Source organism: Mirounga angustirostris, unplaced genomic scaffold, assembly GCF_029215605.1.
Source record: "Mirounga angustirostris isolate CCGP_5_RB_7025 unplaced genomic scaffold, mMirAng1.0.hap1 SCAF_10, whole genome shotgun sequence".
Classification (NCBI taxonomy): Eukaryota; Metazoa; Chordata; class Mammalia; order Carnivora; family Phocidae; genus Mirounga; species Mirounga angustirostris.
This window is the reverse complement of record NW_026991718.1, coordinates 68,536,975-68,560,147: the sequence shown is the minus strand read 5'-3', so window position 1 is coordinate 68,560,147 and position 23,173 is coordinate 68,536,975.

The following is a 23,173-nucleotide window of genomic DNA, read 5'->3' as shown; positions in this document are numbered from 1 at the left end:
CATGTATCTGCTTATATGCTCTGCCTCATCCCTCCTTCTCTCCATATCTCCGTACCTTTGTATTTCCCTCTTTCTCTCTCTCTGTCCATCCATCTGCCTAACCTTTGACTGTGTCCTCACTTTCTTTTCCCAAATTGAAATTTTGTTTTACTTGTTGACTTCACATACAGTTCAACATTTGACACGCTTTCTAATGCCAAAGCTTCACATTGCCTTCATTAAAAAGCATGATCAAAGTCAATAAATACCATTACTTCAAAGTCACATGTCCAGGAACTAATGTCTTCATTGTGAAATTCAAGTCTAGAAAAGTCATCTAGATAACCACACAGAAGTCCCATCTGCAAATCAGAGGCTCTATAGTTAAGACAACAAGAGCACTGATAAATACTTCTTAATAGCAGTTCGTGAAGAGGCTTAATGACATCAGAGCAGTAAGAGAGCTCTAGCACACCAGAGTCTTATGGCACAAAATAAATTATGTCATTTAACGCCAGCTCTTCATGAATGCTTAAGGAATAAAAATGACACAGAACTATGTCCCCGTCTTACTTCTTTAAGTATTGGTGGCAATTCATTAACTGTTCCACATCACCAAGAATTTCTTATTATGAAATATACAATTGTTCATGATGATATACCATCATGAGTCATTTTTTTAAAAGATTTTATTTATTTGACAGAGAGACAGGGAAAGACAGATAGCACAAGCAGGGGAAGCAGCAGGCAGCAACTGAGCCACCCAGGCGCCCACATCATTAGTCATTTAAGATACTCAGGATGTTTGACCACCAGATACAGGAAACATATTTAGCTTAATGCATGAATATGGCCACATGGGTGAGGTGTTTTTAGTTGTTCAATCCCCTATCCTAGGAATTTTAGTTACTGGTCTGGATTTAAGATTGACTTCTGAATCTTGGAAAATAGCACCCACTCTAGTTTTGTTATTAATTTCTCAATGTCACTGATATTAGGCAGCACTCTAAGTAGTATTCAGAAGGGAATGACTTAGAAAATGTCCACTAGCCACTATCTTCTGGTTCTCTAAGTCAGGCAGCCTAAAGGACAACTTGGGCTCTCTATTCCCAAAATAAGACATGTTCTGTCTGTTTAAGTCACACCTTTCAAAAAATGCCTAGTGACTTACTTTATTTTAAGAAAAAAATATATTACTCAAATTCAGATATATTTAAAAAAAAGGATTAAAAACTGCCGGGTTCCTGGGGCGCCTGGGTAGCTCAGTCAGTTAAGTGTCTGCCTTCAGCTCAGATCATGATCCCAGGGTCCTGGGATTGAGCCCCACATCAAGCCCCACATTGGGCTCCCTGTTCAGCGGGGAGCCTGCTTCTCTCTCCCTCTGCCTCTGTTTCCCCTGTTCGTGCTCTCTGTCAAAAGAATAAAATTTTTAAAAAAACAAAACAAACTTCCGTGTTCCTTCACTCAACTTTAATAATCATCAATTCATGGACAATCTTATTTGTTCTGAGCAGTTTCTACATCATAGTTCCCTACACTCTGTGTTTTGCAAGTTGTATCCCTTGGTTTAATGTAGCATGTTTCTGTCTCCCCTGCATTTGAAATAAATTAAAGGTAAGGTCTAGAGACTTGATTAAATTGAAGTTAAAAGATTTTGGGAATACTACTTTATAGGTGGCATTATGTATTTTATTCAAGAGATATGTAATAGCTATTTGTCATTTTTTTGGGTAATGTTAGCAATTGATACATCATTGCTTAAGTCTATTATTTCATTAGGGGTTGCAGAATAAAGATATTCTAATTCATTCAACCCTCATTGATTTAGTAAATGAAATACTCACATAAAAAGAAACTTTCTCGGGTGCCTGGGTGGCTCAGTTGGTTGGGCGACTGCCTTCAGCTCAGGTCATGATCCTGGAGTCCTGGGATTGAGTCCCGCATCGGGCTCCCTGCTCAGCGGGGAGTATGCTTTTCCCTCTCCCGCTCCCCCCTCTCGTGCTCACTCTCTCTCTCTCTCAAATAAATAAATAAAAAATCTTTAAAAAAAGAAACTTTCTCTTATCAACTATTTGGTTACCCTGAATTACAGGTCATATAGGAAGAGCTGGACAAATGCCTATTTCTTTTCTTTCTTATGTTTAAAATAATGATTTAATTTCTTTCTATCATCATAACATCAACACTGTGTTATTTTTGCTTGTATAAATTTTCTTTGTGTTTAATATCTTTATGATTTGTGTTTAAATACTTTAATGAATTTGGTGTCTTGCTACTATTATGTTTATCAATGCTCAAATTTTATCATCTTTGACTAGTGGGAGTCTATCTAGGTAGGTTATTAATTGTTTTCTTGATCACTCTGGTATTGTTATTTTCCTTGTTCCATTTAAGAATAAAAAAATAATGATAATATTCTGATTTTATCATTTCTTCTTTTTTTATTGGTTGAAGAAATATATTCTCCATCAACCCTTGATTTATAGTTTGCACTAGAAAGGCAGAGTATTTTTTTAAATATCTTTTTATTTGCTGATATTTTATTTATTTATTATTTATTTATTTATTTATTTATTTATTTATTTATTTATTTATTTGACAGAGAGAGAATGAGAGAGCACATGAGAGGGCGGAAGGTCAGAGGGAGAAGCAGACTCCCTGCCGAGCAGGGAGCCCGATGCGGGACTCGATCCAGGGACTCCAGGATCATGACCTGAGCCGAAGGCAGTCGCTTAACCAACTGAGCCACCCAGGCGCCCCTTATTTGCTGATATTTTATAATATTAGTTGGTTCTCTTTAAAGGATCCCGTAAGTGACTGTGGAAGATTAAATCATTGATATTAATGTTTCATCCTACCTGTGTCTACATCCTTGCTATGTTACTTTTCAGTTCATTTTTAGCAGAAGCAGTTCTCTTTCCTGACTTTGGGCTCAGGCTTACTTTGGCTAAAGGCATGTTAGCAGCTACGAAGCATTAATCAGCTTCATATGTGTTTCTGTGGTTGGGCTTTCTTTCTTGTCTTCTGTCATTGTCATGAGAAGAACATTTTCATCAGTCTGTTGCAGACCCAAAGAGGATGACAGAAACGTAGAGGGGAACTGGACCCATCTGCTGCTTGGAGTTAAGCCCAGACAAAACCTGTACTAGAGCCTCTGACTTCCAGGAACCCCACAGACACATGAGCAAGAATCTGTGATTTTTGCTTAAGTCCCTGAGTTTGAGGGTGTTTTATTTTACAAGATTAGCATTGGTAATGGATGAGTGATATAATGACCAGTGAGGATTTTACATTATCATGGACTGATAGTTTAAGAGGTTTGCTGTGTTTAGATCCATTTTCTTTATTATTAGAATATTCACCAATGTCTCACTTTTATGCAGCAGGAATCGCCTCAAACTGCCTCCTACCTCTGTTTGACCTAACTTTAGTAGTCTTTGGTAACTTCATTGCTTTCTCTCATAATCATATCTTCCAAGTTCATTTGCACATTTCCTGCCCCAGGTCTGGAGTTAGCCATTTCTCCAAGAAGTTTTGCATCCTTTGAGTGTAAAATGTTATTTAAAGCCAACAATCTTGGTGCTAGAGATACTACTAGTACTATGTTGATCAGTTTCTAAGCTAATTCACTATATAGAGCTAGAGTTTTCTTTTCTTTCTTTCTTAAGAAAAGACATGTCATTAGTTTATATCAATATTTGAAGTCAAAATGTAAAAATTTAAGATTTTACTTAATGTTTTTAATTTATAAATACATATATTTTCTTACATATATAAAATAATTTCAGAATACTGATATTACTACTACTATATGATTACTGAAAATACCTTGAGATTTATTTTATAGGGTTTTTTTTTTGTGTGTGTGTGCTATATTTCCTTAGAAATTCATCATCAAATTACTTCCTTTAACAGTCATTCATAATAACTTCTCATTATATGATTTAGGCACCAACTTAATACATTGCTAGATTCATTTTTTCCTTTGGTTCTTAGAAGCTGTTGTTAGAATTTAGGTTTTTCTTATAATTATGTTAAACATTTACATAGTTGTAAATAATATGTATGAAATAATGTATTTTCTGTGAAGTCTAGTTTCTAACCCTGATTCCTCCAACTTATTCTCCCTCATTTAGATAATTTTCATTAGTTTATTATTTTATTCTTGAAGTTATTCTTCATATTCAAAACTATATAATTATAAATCAACATTACATATAATTTTTATGATATATCTATTTTTTACTCTTTTTTTTAAAGAAATGAACAAATATTATACATACTTCTCCATGCTTAATTTGTCATTTACTTAACAATACAATTTGGAGACTTCCACAGAACAATATATGAATATATTCTCTATTTCTTTAGTGACTAAATATTATTCCAAAATGTAGATGAACCATAATTTATTCAACAGTCTTTAATTGATGATGGTTGAATTATTTCCAAACTTGCTAATATAGCTGTACTATGCTAAATGGTCTTGTGCAAAGACCTTTTGGATTTTTGCCACTTTATTGTTGTTTTTGTTTATTTATTTATTTATTTTTTTTGCCACTTTATTTGTGAAATATAATCCTAGGAGTCATTTTGCTGGTCCAAGGATAAATACATAGATGACTTTGCCACATACTGCTGAATTCCTTCTAGAAAGCTTGTATTGGTTTTGCATTCTCATCTGATTTACCCACTGTTAAATCATAGTACTAAAGTGAGAGCTGAGAATTTGGATAAGAGAAAAGCTCATGAAAATAAATGTGGTATTACTTAGCTGGCATCTGTTCAGCACTATTAGGATTTAAATCTTAAAAACTGAGGATCTTATACTATTTATAGTAAACATGTTATCCTATTTAATTCACAAAGCCATAGCACATTTCTTGCAATGGCTTCACCTAAAAAATAAATGTGTATGTTAGTTGTTAGTGGTACTTCTATATTCTCCAACAAGGAGTCGGTGACATTCTCAAACTTCTTGAATCACAGAAAGGATTATATTCTCAAAAGGAATTAATATATGTTGAAATGTTCATATACTTAAATGTAAAAATTAAAATATAAACTTTGTAGATTAAAATAAGGGAGAAAATCTATACAACCTTGGTCCAGCAAAGATTTCCCAGAAAACAGAAAGTACTATGCATAAAAGAAAACTTGATAAGTTGGACTTTATTCAAACTAAAATCTTCTATTCCTTAGAAGATGACACCTAAAATATGAAATTTAAAGCCATAGACTGTGAGAAACTATTTGTATTTATTGACAAAGGACTTGTACTCAGAATATATAAAAAAATTTTACAACTCAATGTTAAGAATACAAATAACCTAGTTAAAGCATGGGCAAAAGACTGGAATAGATATTTCACAAAAGAAGACACACGAATGGCCAAAAAGCAAATGGAAATATCCTAATCCATCATTAGTCATCAGAGAAATGACAATTAAGCCAAATGAGAGACCAAAACTCCATTATAATGGTTATAATACCAAATGTTGGAAAGAATGTGGAGCAACTGGAATTCTCATACACTACTAATGGGAGTGTAACTAATGCAACCACTTTGAAAAACTGTTTGGCGTTTTGTTTTGTTTTTTAAACTGGAAGTGTGTAACTTTCAATTCCTTTTACCCATTTGGCATCCCCCCAGTCCTCCACTTTTAGCTATCACCAATATGTTCTCTGTATCTGATGAAGCTTGGTTTTTGGGACTTTTTGGTTTTTTGATTTTGTTTAGATTCCACACATAAGTGAGATCACACAGTATTTGTCTTTCTCTGTCTGACTTATTTCATTTAACATAATGCCCTCAAGGTCCATCCATGTTGCCACAAATGGCAAGATTTCATTCTTTTTTATGACTGAATAATATCTCATATATAATACATGTGAGATATATATCACATTTTCTTTATTAATTCATCTGTCAATGAACACTGAGGTTGTTTCCATATCTTGGCTATTGTAAATATGCTGCAGTGAACATGGGGGTGCATATATCTTTTTGAATTAGTGTTTTTCATTTTTCTGGAAAAATACCCAGAAATGAAATTGCTGGATCATGTAATAGTTTAATTTTTAATTTGTTGAGAAACCTCTGTGCTATTCCATAGTGCACTAATTTGCATTCCCAAAAGGGTACATAAAGGTTCCCTTTTGCCCACTTTCCTTGCCAAAACTTATTTCTTATCTTTTTGAAAATAGCCATTCTAACAGGTAACAGATGATAACTCATTGTGGTTTTGATTTGCATTTCCCTGATGATTGGTGATGTTGAGCATCATTCCTTGTACCTGTTCAAAACCTTATGTCTTCTTGGAAAGATGTTTATTCAGATCCTCTGCCCATTTTTAATTTTTCTATTACATTTTATGAGATTTATTATATATTTTGGATATTAACTCTCATATATATCATTTGCAAATATTTTCTTTCATTCAGTAAGTTGCCTTTTCATTTTGTTGATAATTTCTTTTGCCATGCAGAAGCTTCTAGTTTGAAGCAGTCTCAATTGTTTATTTTGGCTTTTGTTGCCTTTACTTTTTATGTCAAATCTAAAAAAAAATCACCACTAAACTTATTTTTAATTTCTAGGGAATTGGCTATTTAAACATTTTATTTGATAAACATAATTCAATTTTTAAAAAAGTTACCTAATAGCAAAAAATAGTCAACAAAATGTTGTAATGAGCATTTATAGAGTGCCTTTTTTATGCCCCAGGCCTATTCTAAAAAATAACTTCCATCATCTCTTTCAGTCTTTGTAACAGTATTATAAAGTAGATACCATCACTGCATGCTTGGCAGACCATGAGCAGAGTACATGTTGCTTGAATACATTTTGAATGGATTATCCCCACTTGAAGATGAAGATGCTGAAGCTTCAAGAGACTAAGTTACTTGTCCAAGGCCCACGCACTATCAGTGATAGACCAAGTCTCAGACTTATATCAATCTACAAACGAGGTTATATTCTTACCTCCAAAGCCTAAGATTTTCACATCTGACAAGTCAAGCAGTCATTCTTTTTTGGGGGGGGGGAACACTTTCCTATAATCAATGATATGAGAACAATTTGTCCCTTCTTTGAAACGAGCACGTTAATCTCCAGCATTTGCTCTAAAATTGCTAGCCTTGCAAATAGTATCAAATATCATTTAGCCACAAGCATTCCATTTGGGTTGCACTGTGCATATTTTATAAAGTTATCCCTACTCTTTCTTCAGCCCTTAAATCAGTAGAGAAGGTAAATTAAGAAATTATTACCAACTGAATGCCAAAATTGAGAAATGGCTAAGAAGTCTATCCTCCTGAAGTGGCTGGAACCATAATAAATTCTTATAGTTTTGAAAAAGTGGGGTTTGGGGAAGGGAAGAATATAAAGCTGTTCTGTGGCCACAAGGTTTATGCTTGGCTTCCTGTGAGAAAGTCTGATTGTCTGTTTCCAGTTATGAAACTCAATGTATAATTGCAGTAAAACTATGACTATGCAATGTTTGGAAATTCCACTGAGTTACCTTAGACTTGAAGCAGTCTGGACATGTATGATGAAAGTTAGAGATGAAGGGGCGGTTCCAGAGCTAGAGGCAGATTCTCCAAGGGAACTCTTTCTCAAAGAATTGAGCATCTATCTTAGGATACCTATAGGAAGATATAGAGCTGTAGATTTATAATTTGTGTATATGTAATATACATATATTATATACAAATTATATAATTTATAAATGGACATATTTTAACATATAATATTACATGTATATATATGATTTCATAAACATAAAAGATATAATATTTTAGAAACACTTTTTTAAGGACAGTATTCATATAAGAGCCAGGTGCTTTCCCATAGCCTCATTATAATTCATATTAACACCCTAGTGTGGACTTTAAGAAAGAAAGTCTTTATTTCACCTCATAATCCCAAAGCACAATTTTTAACAATTACCAAGATTAATTTTTATATTTTATTAACTTCCTTTATAAATATTGGACCTCAGAAAAAATCCATGGAAAAAATTGAAATTTTCCATCAATGAAGTAAGAATATCATTACCTGTATGTGATAGTAGGAAGAAGAGGGACAAAAGTACTTTTCCTTAATGAGTTTTTTTTTCTTTTATGGTAATAATAATTAATAACAAAATACTAAGAATTCATTACTGTAGCAGTATTATAAAAAAAAATCTAGCTATTACCCTGTCTTGAATGTTGTTTATATCAGAGTTCTACATTTTTTTTAAAGATTTTATTTATTTATTTATTTATTTATTTATTTATTTATTTATTTATTTATTTATTTATTTATTTATTTAAGAGAGAGCAAGAATGGGAGAGAGAGAGAGCACATGAGAGGGGGGAGGGTCAGAGGGAGAAGAAGACTCCCCGCCGAGCAGGGAGCCCGATGCGGGACTCCATCCTGGGACTCCAGAATCATGACCCGAGCCAAAGGCAGTTGCCCAACCAACTGAGCCACCCAGGCACCCAGAGTTCTACTACATTTTAACATTAAAGGTAAGTGGGCCATATTATTACCATTTCATCATTGAATTAGTCAAAGTACAAATACAAATATGGCCCAGATTAAATAAGCAAATCAGCACCAAAAAAAGACATTAAATTTGGAACCTGGACAAGAATTCTCTACTTCAGCTTCAATTTTCTTCATTCAGTAAGTAGAAGAAAACTGGCTGTCTCCCCAATAGCCTGTGAAAGGCGAGCTGGTATCATTGTAATAGACAAGTCTCTCACATTTTAAATAGGTAAAATTTAACAGTTCCACTTGTACCCACTTCAAACTCTAAAGGAAATATCATCCTACAATAAAAGGTAAGCCATATTCTCCTGGGTGTTACTGCTCCATTTATAGAACCTGTTAAGATTTATCCAGTACATACATAGATGGCAGAGGGATGATGAAAACTGAAGAGTTTTACAGTCATTCCAAGTTCCATATCTTTTATTTCTCACATTTGTGTTGGATTTAAAAGCATGTCCTAAGTTTGTTAAGAATTTTGAGATTTCTGGCATGAAACTGAATCATGTCTGTAGGAAAGAAACTAGAAGTCTCAGATTCTTATCTTTCACCTGGTTCTTTTACAAAAATATAAATCCTCAAGGTAAATATTTTTCTTTTATTCTTCTGAATTCATCAGCATTTTAGATTAATAGGAAAGGGACAATAAATAGCATTTTATCTCCTTTGTTCATTTTATAAAATTGAAAAAAAATCATTGTTTTTCATTATAATTTATAGCAATCACTAATGCCAGAATTAACTTAAAATTTTGTAATATCCGTGAGATCTCCTTTGTAGATATCATTAAATTATAACTGTAAGACAAAGTTCTTGTATGAGAACAAAATATAGTTACTTGCTTGAGTGGTATAATACTAACAAATAGGCAGGATTATTTAAAACTCATTTTGAATAACAACTATTATACCATACTTGTTTGCCTTGTCTTGTTGGTGCTAGTTTATACTGTGGGAATAGAATGAGTAATGTTAGCAGGCACAGTGTGAAGTATAGTTCCAAGAGTAACCATCACACTTATTCTCGGTTTAAATAAAAAGTATTTAAGATCTGAAATAGATGTATTTAAGAATCATCTGGGTGGCAAGTTCAAAAATGTAGATTTCCAGGCTCTATGCCCATAAATTCTGTGTAGAGGGGGCAGGAACATGAATTTTAAAATAATATATACTTCAGTGATAAAGAGGAAGGTCCAGACCACATTTTGAGAATGATTGTCTTAAGGCTTCCTCCCATACCAAATCTCTTTTTTTTCCTATGACTGCTGGGAATGTAACACACTTGGCATGAACAGGTAAGCCATATTCTCCTGGGTGTTATTGCTCCATTTATAGAACCTGTTAAGATTTATCCAGTACATACATAGATGGCAGAGGGATGATGAAAACTGAAGAGTTTTACAGTCATTCCAAGTTCCATATCTTTTAAATAAAACTGATAAATTACACACAACTCATAAGAATTCATTGCCCTGCAAGATTTTAAGTTCAATAACCAAATAAAAAGAGGTCTCTTTATGGCAAGTTTATTTAATAAGTACAATGATTTTTTTTCTCTGAAGTTGCACCAACAGAAATGATATTTTTACTGTCATTTTTACCAGCATTAAGTGGAAAAATTGCTCACACTAATAAGGAGGCATGCATAAATATTGTATAAAATTCTTATTTAAAATCAAGAACCTCTCTTCAGCAGCAGTGCTTAAAGAAAAAAAATTCACCCACCCCAAGTCTAGTCAAAAAAAAAAAAAATCCTAGAATCATTTCGAGCACAAAACTATGTCTAGCTCTTAAGAAAAAAATTGACAGTAGCCATAAGGAAGGAAGTTAAACATATTTCTTTCCCCAAATATAGCTATCCAATTATAGCAGCTGAGAGACAGAATGGCATTCCCACTACTTCTTCAACAATTGTCATTCTACGTCATACAGAAGCTTCTCATTTGAATGAGGTACAATTGCCTGTAGCTAGAGATGAGTGTTGAGCCAAAAATACTTCTATTGGATCTGCCTACTAGAACAAGTCATGGGTTTTCCTGCTCAGCACAATGGTTCTAGTGAAACTCCTAGCACATAATCTTTTTCTCAAGGCAGTTTCTTTACCTGTAGTTCAACTTATCCTGTTCCCTTTCATGTGTACTTGAATGAACACTAAAAAATGAAATTTTAAAAGATAGATAATAATTCAAAAAATAAAATTATCTTAATGTCAAACAACCTAAAGAAACAGGAATTCAACTGAGGAAAACTAGATTCTAGTTATATGCATGTATATATATTTATACATACCTACATATTGTATATATCATGTAATAAATGTATTACTATTTTACTTTTTATTTTTTTTAATTGAGGGATAACAATCTATGATAAAGCACACAAAATTACCTAACTTTAAATGTTCTGTTCAATATTTTTTACACATTTTAACATTTTAATATTTGAGGTACTAATTTTTGTGACCATCAACTGGAGAAATAATATTTTTATGACATTTTATTTTTTATACCATTAATTTTATCTGTTTTCGAACTTCATATACATAGAATTACAGACTATATACTTGTTGTGTCTGACTTATTTTACTTAGCAAAATACTGCTGAGATTCAATTATGATGTTACTGTACGAGCATTTCATTTTTTATTATTGCATTGTATTTCATTTTATAAATTTATCAGTTTGTTCATTCTCCTACCGAAGGACACTTGAGTTACTTCCACTTTGGGGTTATTGTGACTATAACTGTTATGGACATTCTTGTACAGGTCTCTTCGTGGAATATGTACTCATTTCTTTTGAACTTATACTTCGGAATAGTGCTAGTACTTAGCCTTTGGGTTTAATTTCAAACATTTTTTTTTTTCCAAGTGGATTGATGTTAGTCCAGGTCTTCCTAGAGGCAGACACTAAAATGGGACTAAATGTACAAAGATTTTATTAGGGAAAGCAACTGTGAGAGAAAACGGAGAGAGAGGTGGGGAAGTCTAAGAGAGCAATCAAGGCACAATGCAAATCTGAACACCTCATGAAGGATGGGAAGAAAGGAGGTTGGGTGGTTATTAACCTAAAGGTTGGGTAGTAACCAACTCTAAGGGACTTTTGGTAAGGCAATCAGGGAGGCTGCTAGGATTTGGAGAATTATAAGGCACAGTCTCATGGCTCTGCATATATTCTGTCCAGAAAAGTATGAGAATTCTAGTTGTATAGCTTCATCAACATTTGGCATTGTCAATCTTTAATTTTAGCCATAATGGTGAGTGTGCAGTGGAATCTCATTGTGGTTTTAATTTGTGTTTTCCCGATAAATAAATATATTGATTACTTTTTCAGATGCTTACTGGCCACTTTGCTTTTCTTTCTTGTGAGGTCCCCGGTTAAGAGTTTTGTCCATTTTTAAATATTATCTTGGATGTTTTTTTTCTTGTTTATTTGAAGGAGTTTTTCATATGTTCTGGATATGAACACTTTCTTGGCCATATATATTATATATATCTTATCTAATCCATCATGTCCCTATTGATTTTCTTAACAGTGTATTTTTGATTGCCCAGGGTTCTAAATTTTGGTTAAGTCCCATCTATCAATATTTTCCTTTAATGGCTTGTACTTGTCTTCTGAATTTTTTTGTCTATACAAAGGTCAAGAAGATTTTTCCTATATTTTCTTCTAGAATCTATGTAGTTTTATCTTTCATCTTTGTATATAAAATTGACCTCAAATTAACTTTTGATTTTCAAGATTCATTTTTTCCACATAGATATCCAATTGCCCCAGCACCATTTACTGAAAATGAAATAAAACAAAACATATACCCCCTATTGAAATTCATCAGCATCTTTGCTATAAATCAAGTGCACATTTATTTAATAAACACTTGTATGAAACATCATTTTATGAATAACTCATTTATTCTGCATAAAAAACTTACAAAGTAAATTCTACTACACCCACTTTATAAATGAAAAAACTGAAGCATAGAGACAAAAAGTAAGTGGAAGTCACTTAACTAATGAGTAGCAAAGCCAGGATTCAAACATAGCCATTCCAACTTCAGGACCTATGTGCCTAACCTTCAGGTGGCTTGAATTACAAAATTTATGAAAATTCACATAATTGGTTATTTTAAATTATCTAGAGATGGTTTATATAGTTATTTTCTAAGGTAACTAATTAATTTATAAGTTACATGATAGTTTATAAGGAATTAAATTGTACAGATCTAAACAAGGCACCTAAATTCTTGGAGTTAAAATTATTTTTTGAGTCCTTATTAAAAAGTATAAAATGGTTGTCAGAGGGGGGAAAGATGGCAGAGGAGTAGGGGACCCTATTTCAACTGGTCCCCGGAATTGAGCTGGATATCCACCAGACCACTCTGAGCACCCACGAAACCAGCCTGAGATGTAAGAAGATCGGGATCTCTACAAGCAGAATATCGCAGGTGGTTGGTTTCTAAGTATGAAGCAGGAGCCATGATTCCGCGGGCAGATATCGGAGGATAAATGGCAGCAGGAGGGTGCCTGGCCATGGGGATCCTACGCCGCCGGTGAGCGACAGCCTGGCGTGCTGCGGACGGGGCACAGACTCGCAGACCGGTAACGGCGGGGAAAGGACTTTAGGGCAGCCCCCGGGGTGGAAACCCGGAGTGGGGTGGGGGGGGTTCGCGCCTGCGAACTTCAGTCCCGGGACAGAAACCCTGAGCGGCAGGGTTGCATGGGCAACCTGGGAGCGGCTGGCAGTTTTAGAAGCACAAAGGGCAGAGACGTGCCCCGACCTGGAGGCAGGACTAGGAGCACTGCGGAGGGGCGCACAACCCAGGATGCTGCAGTTTATAGCAGCATGGACAGAAACAGAGACAGTGTGGCCTGGAGAGCTCACTGAGGAACAGACTGTGATCTCTCTGCTCTGAGGCAGAGGGTTGGAAACGGTCTCTTCTGCTCTGACTCATGGAAGAGATGTGGAAAGCCACTGGGAAAGCCGCCAGAGAACAAAAGCTCAAAAGACTGATTCCCGCTGAGCCCATCCCCCGCCACAGGGGGGCAGGGCAACTCCACCCAAACAGGGTTGCCTGAGTAACAGTGTGGCAGCCCTGCCCCCAGAAGACAGGCTGGGAAAACAAGAGGCCAGCAACCCTAAGGTCCCAAGAAAACAGGTGCATCTTGCTTGGGTTCTGGTCAATAATTTCAACTCTATACATTCCCTCCAACACCCATCAACAGAATGACTAGGAGGAGGAGCCCCCAAAACAGAAAAGACTCAGAGATTATGACTTACGCTGCAGATTTACAAATGGATGCAGATATAACCAAGATGTCGGAGAGGGAATTCAGGCTAGCAATTGTGAAGACAATGGCTAGAATGGAGAAATCAATTAATGGCAACATAGAGTCTCTAAGGGCAGAAATAAAAGGGGGAATTGGCAGAAATTAAAAATGCTATCAATGAGATCCAATCCAATCTAGATAATTTAACAGCTAGGGTAACTGAGGCAGAAGAGCGAATAAGCGACCTGGAAGACAATATAATAGATAAAAAAGGAAAGGAGGAGGCCAGGGAAAGCAACTCAGAATCTATGAAAATAGAATCAGAGAAATAAGTGACACCATGAGTTCCAATGTCAGGATCATTGGAATCCCGGAGGGAGTGGAAAGAGAGGGAGGGCTAGAAGATGTATTTGAGCAAATTGTAGCTGAGAACTTCCCTAATCTGGGGAATGAAACAAACATTCGAGTCCTAGAGGCAGAGAGGACCCCTCCTAAGATCAAGGAAAACAGGCCAACACCCCGGCATGTAATAGTAAAACTTGCAAATCTTAAAACCAAGAAAACCATCTTAAGGGCAGTTACGGGGAAGAGATTCCTTACGTACAGAGGGAGAAACATCAGAAAAACGTCAGACCTATCCACAGAGACCTGGCAAGCCAGAAAGGCCTGGCAAGACATATTCAGGGTACTAAATGAGAAGAATATGCAGCCAAGAATACTTTATCTGGCAAGGCTGTCATTTAGAAAGGATGGAGAGATGCAGAGCTTCCACGACCGGCAGAAGTTGAAAGAATATGTGACCACTAAGCCGGCCCTGCAAGAAATATTAAGGGGGGGTTCTATAAAAGGAGAAAGACCCCAAGAGTGATCTACAACAGAAATTTACAGGGACAATCTATAAAAACAACATCTTCACAGGCAACATGATGACAATTAATTCATATCTTTCAATAATCACTCTCAACGTGAATGGCCTAAACACTCCCATAAAACGGCACAGGGTTGCAGATTGGATAAAAAGACAGGACCCATCCATATGCTGTCTACAAGAGACTCATTTTGAACCTAAAGATACAACCAGACTGAAAGTGAAGGGATGGAGATCTATCTTCCATGCCAGCGGACCTCAAAAGAAAGCTGCGGTAGCAATTCTTATATCAGACAAATTAGATTTTAAACTAAAGTCTGTAATAAGAGACACAGAAGGACACTATATCATTCTTAAAGGCCTAACAATTGTAAATATCAATGCCCCCGACATGGGATCTAACAATTGTAAATATCAATGCCCCCGACATGGGAGCAGCCATCTACATAAGCCAACTGTTAACCAAAATAAAGAGTCATATTGATAACAATATGTTAATTGTAGGAGACCTCAATACTCCACTCTCAGCAATGGACAGATCATCTAAGCAGAAAATCAACAAGGAAACAAGAGCTTTGAATGATACATTGGACCAGATGGACCTCATAGATATTTACAGAACATTCCACCCTAAAACAACAGAATACTCATTCTTCTCGAGCGCACATGGAACTTTCTCCAGAATAGACCACATACTGGGTCACAAATCAGGTCTCAACCGATACCAAAAGATTGAGATTATTCCCTGCATATTCTCAGACCACAGTGCTTTAAAACTGGAACTCAATCACAAGAAAAAATTTTGCAGAAATTCACACACTTGGAAGCTAAAGACTACTCTGCTCAAGAATGTTTGGGTCAACCAGGAAATCAAAGAACTTAAACAATTCATGGAAATCAATGAGAACGAAAACACATCGGTCCAAAACCTGTGCAATACTGCAAAGGCGGTCCTAAGGAGGAAATACATAGCCATCTAAGCCTCACTCAAAAAAATAGAAAAATCCTGAATTCACCAACTAACTCTACTGCTTAAAGAACTAGAGAAAAAGCAACAAACAATGCCTAAGCCACGCATTAGAAGAGAAATAATTAAAATTAGAGCAGAAATCAATGAATTAGAAACCAGAAACACAGTAGATCAGATCAATGAAACTAGAAGTTGGTTCTTTGAAAGAATTAATAAGATTGATAAACCACTGGCCAGACTTATTCAAAAGAAAAGAGAAAGGACCCAAATTAATAAAATTATGAATGAAAGGAGAGAGATCACGACTAACACCAAGGAAATAGAAACAATTATTAGAAATTATTATCAACAACTACATGCCAATAAACTGAGCAATCTGGATGAAATGGAGGCCTTCCTGAAAACCTATAAGCTGCCAAGACTAAAACAGGAAGAGACTGACAACCTGAATAGGCCAATAACCAGTAACGAGATTGAAGCAGTGATCAAAAACCTCCCAAAACACAAGAGTCCAGGGCCTAATGGATTCCCTGGGGAATTCTACCAAACATTCAAAGAAGAAATAATACCTATTCTACTGAAGCTGTTTCAAAAAAAAAGAAACAGAAGGAAAACTTCCAAACTCATTCTATGAGGCCAGCATTACCTTAATCCCCAAGCCAGGCAAAGACCCCATCAAAAAGGAGAATTTCAGACCGATATCCCTGATGAATATGGATTCCAAAATCCTCAACAAAAACCTAGCTAATAGGATCCAACAATACATTAAAAGGATCATCCACCATGACCCAGTGGGATTTATCCCTGGGATGCAAGGGTGGTTCAACATTCGCAAATCAATCAATGTGATAGAACACATTAATAAGAGGAGGGAGAAGAACCATATGGTCCTCTCAATTGATGCAGACAAAGCATTTGACAAAATACAGCATCCTTTCCTGATTAAAACTCTCCAGAGTATAGGGATAGAGGAACATTCCTCAAGTTCATAAAATCCATCTATGAAAAACCCACAGCGAATATCATCCTCAATGGGGAGAAGATGACAGCCTTTCCCTTAAGATCAGAAACACGTCAAGGATGCCCACTCCTGCCACTATTGTTCAATATAGTACTAGAAGTCCTAGCAACAGCAATCAGACAACAAAAAGAAATAAAACGTATTCAAATTGGCAAAGAAGAAGTCAAACTCTCTCTTTTCACAGACAACATGATGCTTTATGTGGAAAACCCAAAAGACTCCACCCCCAAATTACTAGAATTCATACAACAATTCAGTAATGTGGCAGGATACAAAATCAATGCGCAGAAATCAGTTGTTTTCTTATACACTAACAACGTAACTGTAGGAAGAGAAATTAGAGAAACGATTCCATTTACAATAGCACCAAAAACCATAAGATACCTGGGAATAAACCTAACCAAAGAGGTAAAGGATCTATACTCTAGGAACTACAGAACACTCATGAAAGAAACTGAAGAAGACACAAAAAGATGGAAAAATATTCCATGCTCACGGATCAGAAGAATAAACATTGTTAAAATGTCTATGCTGCCCAGAGCAATCTATACCTTCAATGCCATCCCGATCAAAATTCCAATGACATTTTTCAAAGTGCTGGAACAAACAATCCTAAAATTTGTATGGAATCAGAAAAGACCCTGAATCGCCAATGAAATGCTGAAAAAGAAAAACAAAGATGGGGGCACCACGTTGCCCGATTTCAAGCTCTATTACAAAGCAGTGATCACCAAGACAGCATGGTACTGGTACAAAAACAGACATATAGACCCATGGAACAGAATAGAGAACCCAGATATGGACCCTCCACTCTATGGTCAAATAATCTTTGACAAAGCAGGAAAAAACATGCAATGGATAAAAGACAGTCTCTTCAATAAATGGTGCTGGGAAAAGTGGACACCCACATGCAGAAGAATGAAACTCGACCATTTTCTAACAGCATTCACAAAGATAAACTCAAAGTGGGTGAAGGACCTCAATGTGAGACAGGAATCCATCAAAATCCTAGAGGAGAACATAGGCAGTAACCTCTTTGACATCGGCCACAGCAACTTCTTTCAAGATACATCTCCAAAAGCTAGAGAAACAAAAGCAAAAATGAACTTTTGGGACTTCATCAGGATAAAAAGCTTCTGCACAGCAAAGGAAACAGTCAACAAAACAAAGCGGCAACCCACAGAATGGGAGAAGATATTTGCCAATGACACTACAGATAAAGGGCTGGTATCCAAGATATATAAAGAACTTCTCAAACTCAACACCCAAAAAACAAATAATCAAGTCAAAAAGTAGGCAGAAGAGATGAACAGACACTTCTCTGAAGAAGACATACAAATGGCTAACAGACACATGAAAAAATGTTCATCATCATTAGCCATCAGGGAAATCCAAATCAAAACCACATTGAGATACCACCTTACACCACTTAGAATGGCAAAAATGGACAGGGAAAGACACAACAAATGTTGCAGAGGTTGTGGAGAAAGGGGAACCCTCTTACACTGTTGGTGGGAATGCAAGTTGGTACAGCCACTTTGGAAAACAGTGTGGAGGTGCCTCAAAAAATTAAAAATAGAGCTACCCTATGACCCAGCAATTGCACTACTGGGTATTTACCCCAAAGACACAGATGTAGTGAAAAGAAGGGACATATGCACCCCAATGTTCATAGCAGCAATGTCCACAATAGCCAAACTGTGGGAAGAGCCGAGATGCCCTTCAACAGATGAATGGATAAAGAAGATGTGGTCCATATAAACAATGGAATACTACTCAGCCATCAGAAAGGATGAATACCCAACTTTTACATCAACATGGATGGGACTGGAGGAGATTATGCTAAGTGAAATAAGTCAAGCAGAGAAAGTCAATTATCATATGGTTTCACTTATTTGTAGAACATAAGGAATAGCATGGAGGACATTAGGAGAAGGAAGGGAAAAATGGTGGGGGGAATTGGAGGGAGAGATGAAGCATGAGAGACTATGGACTCTGAGAAACAAACAGGGTTTTAGAGGGGAAGGGGGAGACGGGATTGGTTAGCCCGATGATGGGTATTATGGAGGGCATATACTGCATGGAGCACTGGGTGTTATACGAAAACAATGGATCATGGATCACCACATCAAAAACCAATGATGTATGATGACTAACATAACATAATGAATTTTTTTTAAAAGTATAAAATGGTTTATAAGATTAACAAATTAAAAAATATATGATGAAATGCATAAGTGTAAAATGGCATATGATGTTTCAGCATTTGAGAATGAAGGCAGCATTAAAGCAACCAAAATTTTTCAAGTATTTCCAAAGAATTACTATTGAGCACCCACAATATGCAACACACACGGAAATACCTTCAAGCCAAAGTGAATACCATTCTGCCCATGGGAAGGGACTAGCCCTTTAGGAAGAAAACTTCTGCCTTAAAAGAGTTCATCATATTGGGTGCCTGGGTGGCTCAGCTGTTAAGTGTCTGCCTTCGGCTCAGGTCATGATCCTGAGGTCCTGGGATGGAGCCCTATATCAGGCTCCCTGCTTGGCGGAAAGCCTGCTTTTCCCTCTCCGGCTCCCCCTGTTTGTGTTCCCTCTCTCACTGTGTCTCTCTCTGTCAAATAAATAAAATCTTAAAAAAAAAATTCATCATATCATTTGAGAAGGAAGAAGTGGTTAGCAGTTCTTGATGGGGAGTTAGAGTGAAGAAATAGCCCTTCCCCCTCCCCCTCGTAGCTTAATCTTTTAATAATGCTTATTATATTCTGAATATAAAATGGATATATGCTTCCTATATATAATCATGTAAATATAAGTATAAGGAAGAAAGTAATCCACTTTGTAAATCCATAATTTGTTGTTACTATTTTGTTGTATTTTCTTCCAGTAATTATACATTAATATTTATATTTATGCATGAATACATATATATGCATATACATACATATATCCCCCTTTTAAAACAAATCAATAAATACTTTATATATAGTTGGAAGTTGGCTTTTTTTTTCACTTACTATTACTTCATGAGCATTATAAACTTCAAAAAATGAGGTTTTAAAATAAGCACATGATAGAACATTATATAGTTCCAATCTAATCTTTTACAATATGCTTTCACTATTTCTATTAAAGTCCTATGAATTCCGATAATTTTAGACTCCTACACATTCTAAACAGTATAAAGTGCCTTCTAAATGTAAATGATTTACAGAGTATTCATATTTCCTTATTAGTATAACAATTAAACCTACATGAAAATAAAGAAGTCCTATGTTATGGGCCTGCACAGAATTTATTAACCTGTAAAACCACAGGAGAACTTATTATAATTTAGCAATGTATATTTTTCTAGTACAGTGATTCCCAACATGGTGTCTCTGGTCCCATAGGGGTCCATGAAATAGTAATGACAGCCTTTGAGCTATTTCCAGTATTTCAAAAAAGCTGACTATAAATCATATATTTATCTACAACAAAGCAAAATGCCAAAATGGCAGAAATTGTGCAACTCAATATGATAACACTGGCTATCTAACACTAATTCAAAGGTTTGATTGACTGCTACATCTTTTTGATTAACTGAAAAAGAAAAATAAGTTAATCATTAGTACATAAATTTAATTTCTGGTGAACAAAATCTTTTAAAATACAGTAGGTGGGTAGGAATTCTCATTTTTTACAAAAATGTGTTAGTGGTGAAATAGTCATAAGTGTAATTTCAAACCATATCTTCCCACCTCATTGAATTTAAGAACCATTAATTATAAGATACATCCTGATATCAGAAATGTTCACATGTAAAAAAAAAAAGGCTGAAAACAATTGTCAGATACTTTTAATTATGAGTCACATCTCGATTTCAGAGATGACAAAATGTATGGCTTAGAAATTGAAGTTAACAATATCTGTACTTCCCATGTAGTTAGAACAATAACTTTATTGAAACTCTACATCTATCTTAGAATTAAACTAATGAACTAAATAAATCAAATGGCAGTAAAACTCTCAATATCTCAAGTTTAATTAACAGAATAAATGGATTTACATAGTAAAACATTGGGGTTCTTCCTCTTGGAGTCCCCCTACATGGTTATCATCTTGCTCAGTTCATCTCACTATAAAATCAGCTTGATTAAATGCCTAGCAGAGAAGAAGACAAACACTGGGAGTGCATGTAATTAGGCTATGTTATTTCTTTTTTTAAAAAAAAATATATATATATATATATATTTATTTATTTATTTATTTATTTATTTATTTATTATTTTAGAGAGCAAGAGAGCATGAGCAGGGGAAGAAGCAGAAGGGATCAGAGAGGGAGGGGGAAAGGATCTAAAGCAGACTCCACACTGAGCATGGAGCTGGAAGCAGGCTCAATCTCTAGCTGATGACCTTGAGATCATGACCTGAGCCAAAACCAAGAGAGTCAGATGCTTAACTGACTGAGCCATCCAAGGCCCCCTGGGCTATTTTATTTCTAGTGGATTTTTAGACCCATGCAACAATGCTGTTTTTCCAATGAGCATGTCCTATGTCTATAGCACTATAGTTGTTGAGAAGATCAAAATACGTGTTTACAGAAATGTTCACATATTATTTTTCCCACTTGATGTATGAAGAACCTGCAGCTCAGAGAGGTAAGACTTTCCTGAGTTTGCCCAGCTAGTTAATACTCACGTCAAAACAAGTATTGGACAATTTTGCCTAATTAATGTATTTGTGAGTCCCTCTTACTTATTACTTGATAAGCTTATTCTTTTCAATAAAATGCTACAGTATTCTCTCTAGCAAAATAAATCAAATTGTTAAAACAGGCAAACATTCCTTTAATAATAACAACAAAATGATAATGTTGTTTCATTGTCATCTACTTATTTGGTATATCGAGCTTTTTGATACCTACTCAATATTGTTGATCTTTGTCTATTTAGCAATATCAACTTAACTTTTTTAGTTTTTTGTTTTTTTTGTTTTTTTGTTTTTGTTTTTGTTTTTTTTTTTTTACTGCCTCTAACAATCTAAATTTCCAATTTTGGCTAAGATATCACAACCTTTAATACTGGATTTTGATTCACAAATTGTGATGGGGCATAGTCCTACCATCGATTGGGTCACTTGTAGATAGTAAAGTAGGTCAGTAGATAATTTTTTCCATAGGATATCCACATATTTTAAACTATATAGTAGATATGTGCATTTAATTTTTACCTCCATTATAAAATCATCAATAAATATTTGCACTTAATGTTTTTACATCATGTGTTTGATGGAACTTTTAAAAATCCTTTTTTAGCCTATACTATTATGAATAAGAGGATAAGACAATTATTTTTACTCTGTGATATATTTTAATGCAAGTATGTGTATTGCTTTGACATGAATAAAAGTTGCATCAGTCAATGATGTTGATCATAAAAATATACAAATATTACATGGGTTTTTAATATACACTACATACTTCAGAATTTTGACCATATCACATTGGAGACAGTTCATCAAATCCAAAACCCAGAGGCTTTTGTGTCCATTTTATTCTATTTAGTTAGATTGACTGTAACAGATGCCTCTTATGGATAATTTACTTCCTCTGGTCTCACTTGTCACTAGGGTTTCTGGTAACTTTTTCCAGTGTGAATTATATGGTAACTAATTATACGGTAACTAAGACTGGGCTACTCCACATAGGACAAACTGACAATGTCTTGCATCATGCTTGTCCCATTTTTTTCACCTGTGTCCAGAGGTCTTCCTACTGATTTGCAGGTTTGAGGTCCCAGGAAACCACTCCATATCCACACATGTACAACCCAGAAGTGAATCATAAATATTTCTCCCATTTTCAACAGAATGGACTGTCAAAGAAGTAAGTGTTTGTTGTCTTTCAGAAGAAGGCCACATAGGACTAAACAATCTGTGATATTTAATTCTGCAAGAACTGTTAGATAAGGTCTATTCTAATTGTCTCTCTTATTCTTCCCTTCCTTAATCCCACTTTTTCTCACTCCTACTCCTTGGGATGCACTCATTTATAAAGCATAAGTGCATGAATTTTTGCCTAAAGCTTTATTTTCTGGGGAAAACAACTAAAATAGTGACTATGTGTCCTGGTTTACCTGTTGTGCATGTAAACAGTGTAATTAAAAATAAGGCCTCCTTCTTCTTCTTTTTTTTTTTTTTTATAATTGAAATAATTTTTTTTTTAAAGATTTTATTTATTTATTCATGAGAGACAGAGAGAGAGAGACAGAGGGAGAGGGAGAAGCAGGCTCCCCGCGGAGCAGGGAGCCCGATGCGGGACTCGATCCAGGGACTCCAGGATCATGACCTGAGCCGAAGGCAGTCGCTTAACCAACTGAGCCACCCAGGCGCCCAGGCCTCCTTCTTCTTTACCAATATAGATGTCTCATTTCTTTTTCTTGTCTGATTGCTGTGGCTAGGACTTCCAGTGCTTTGTTTAATAAAACTGATGAGAGTGGACATCCTTGTCTTGCTCCTGATCTTTATTATATTGAAGTATGTTCCCTCTGATCC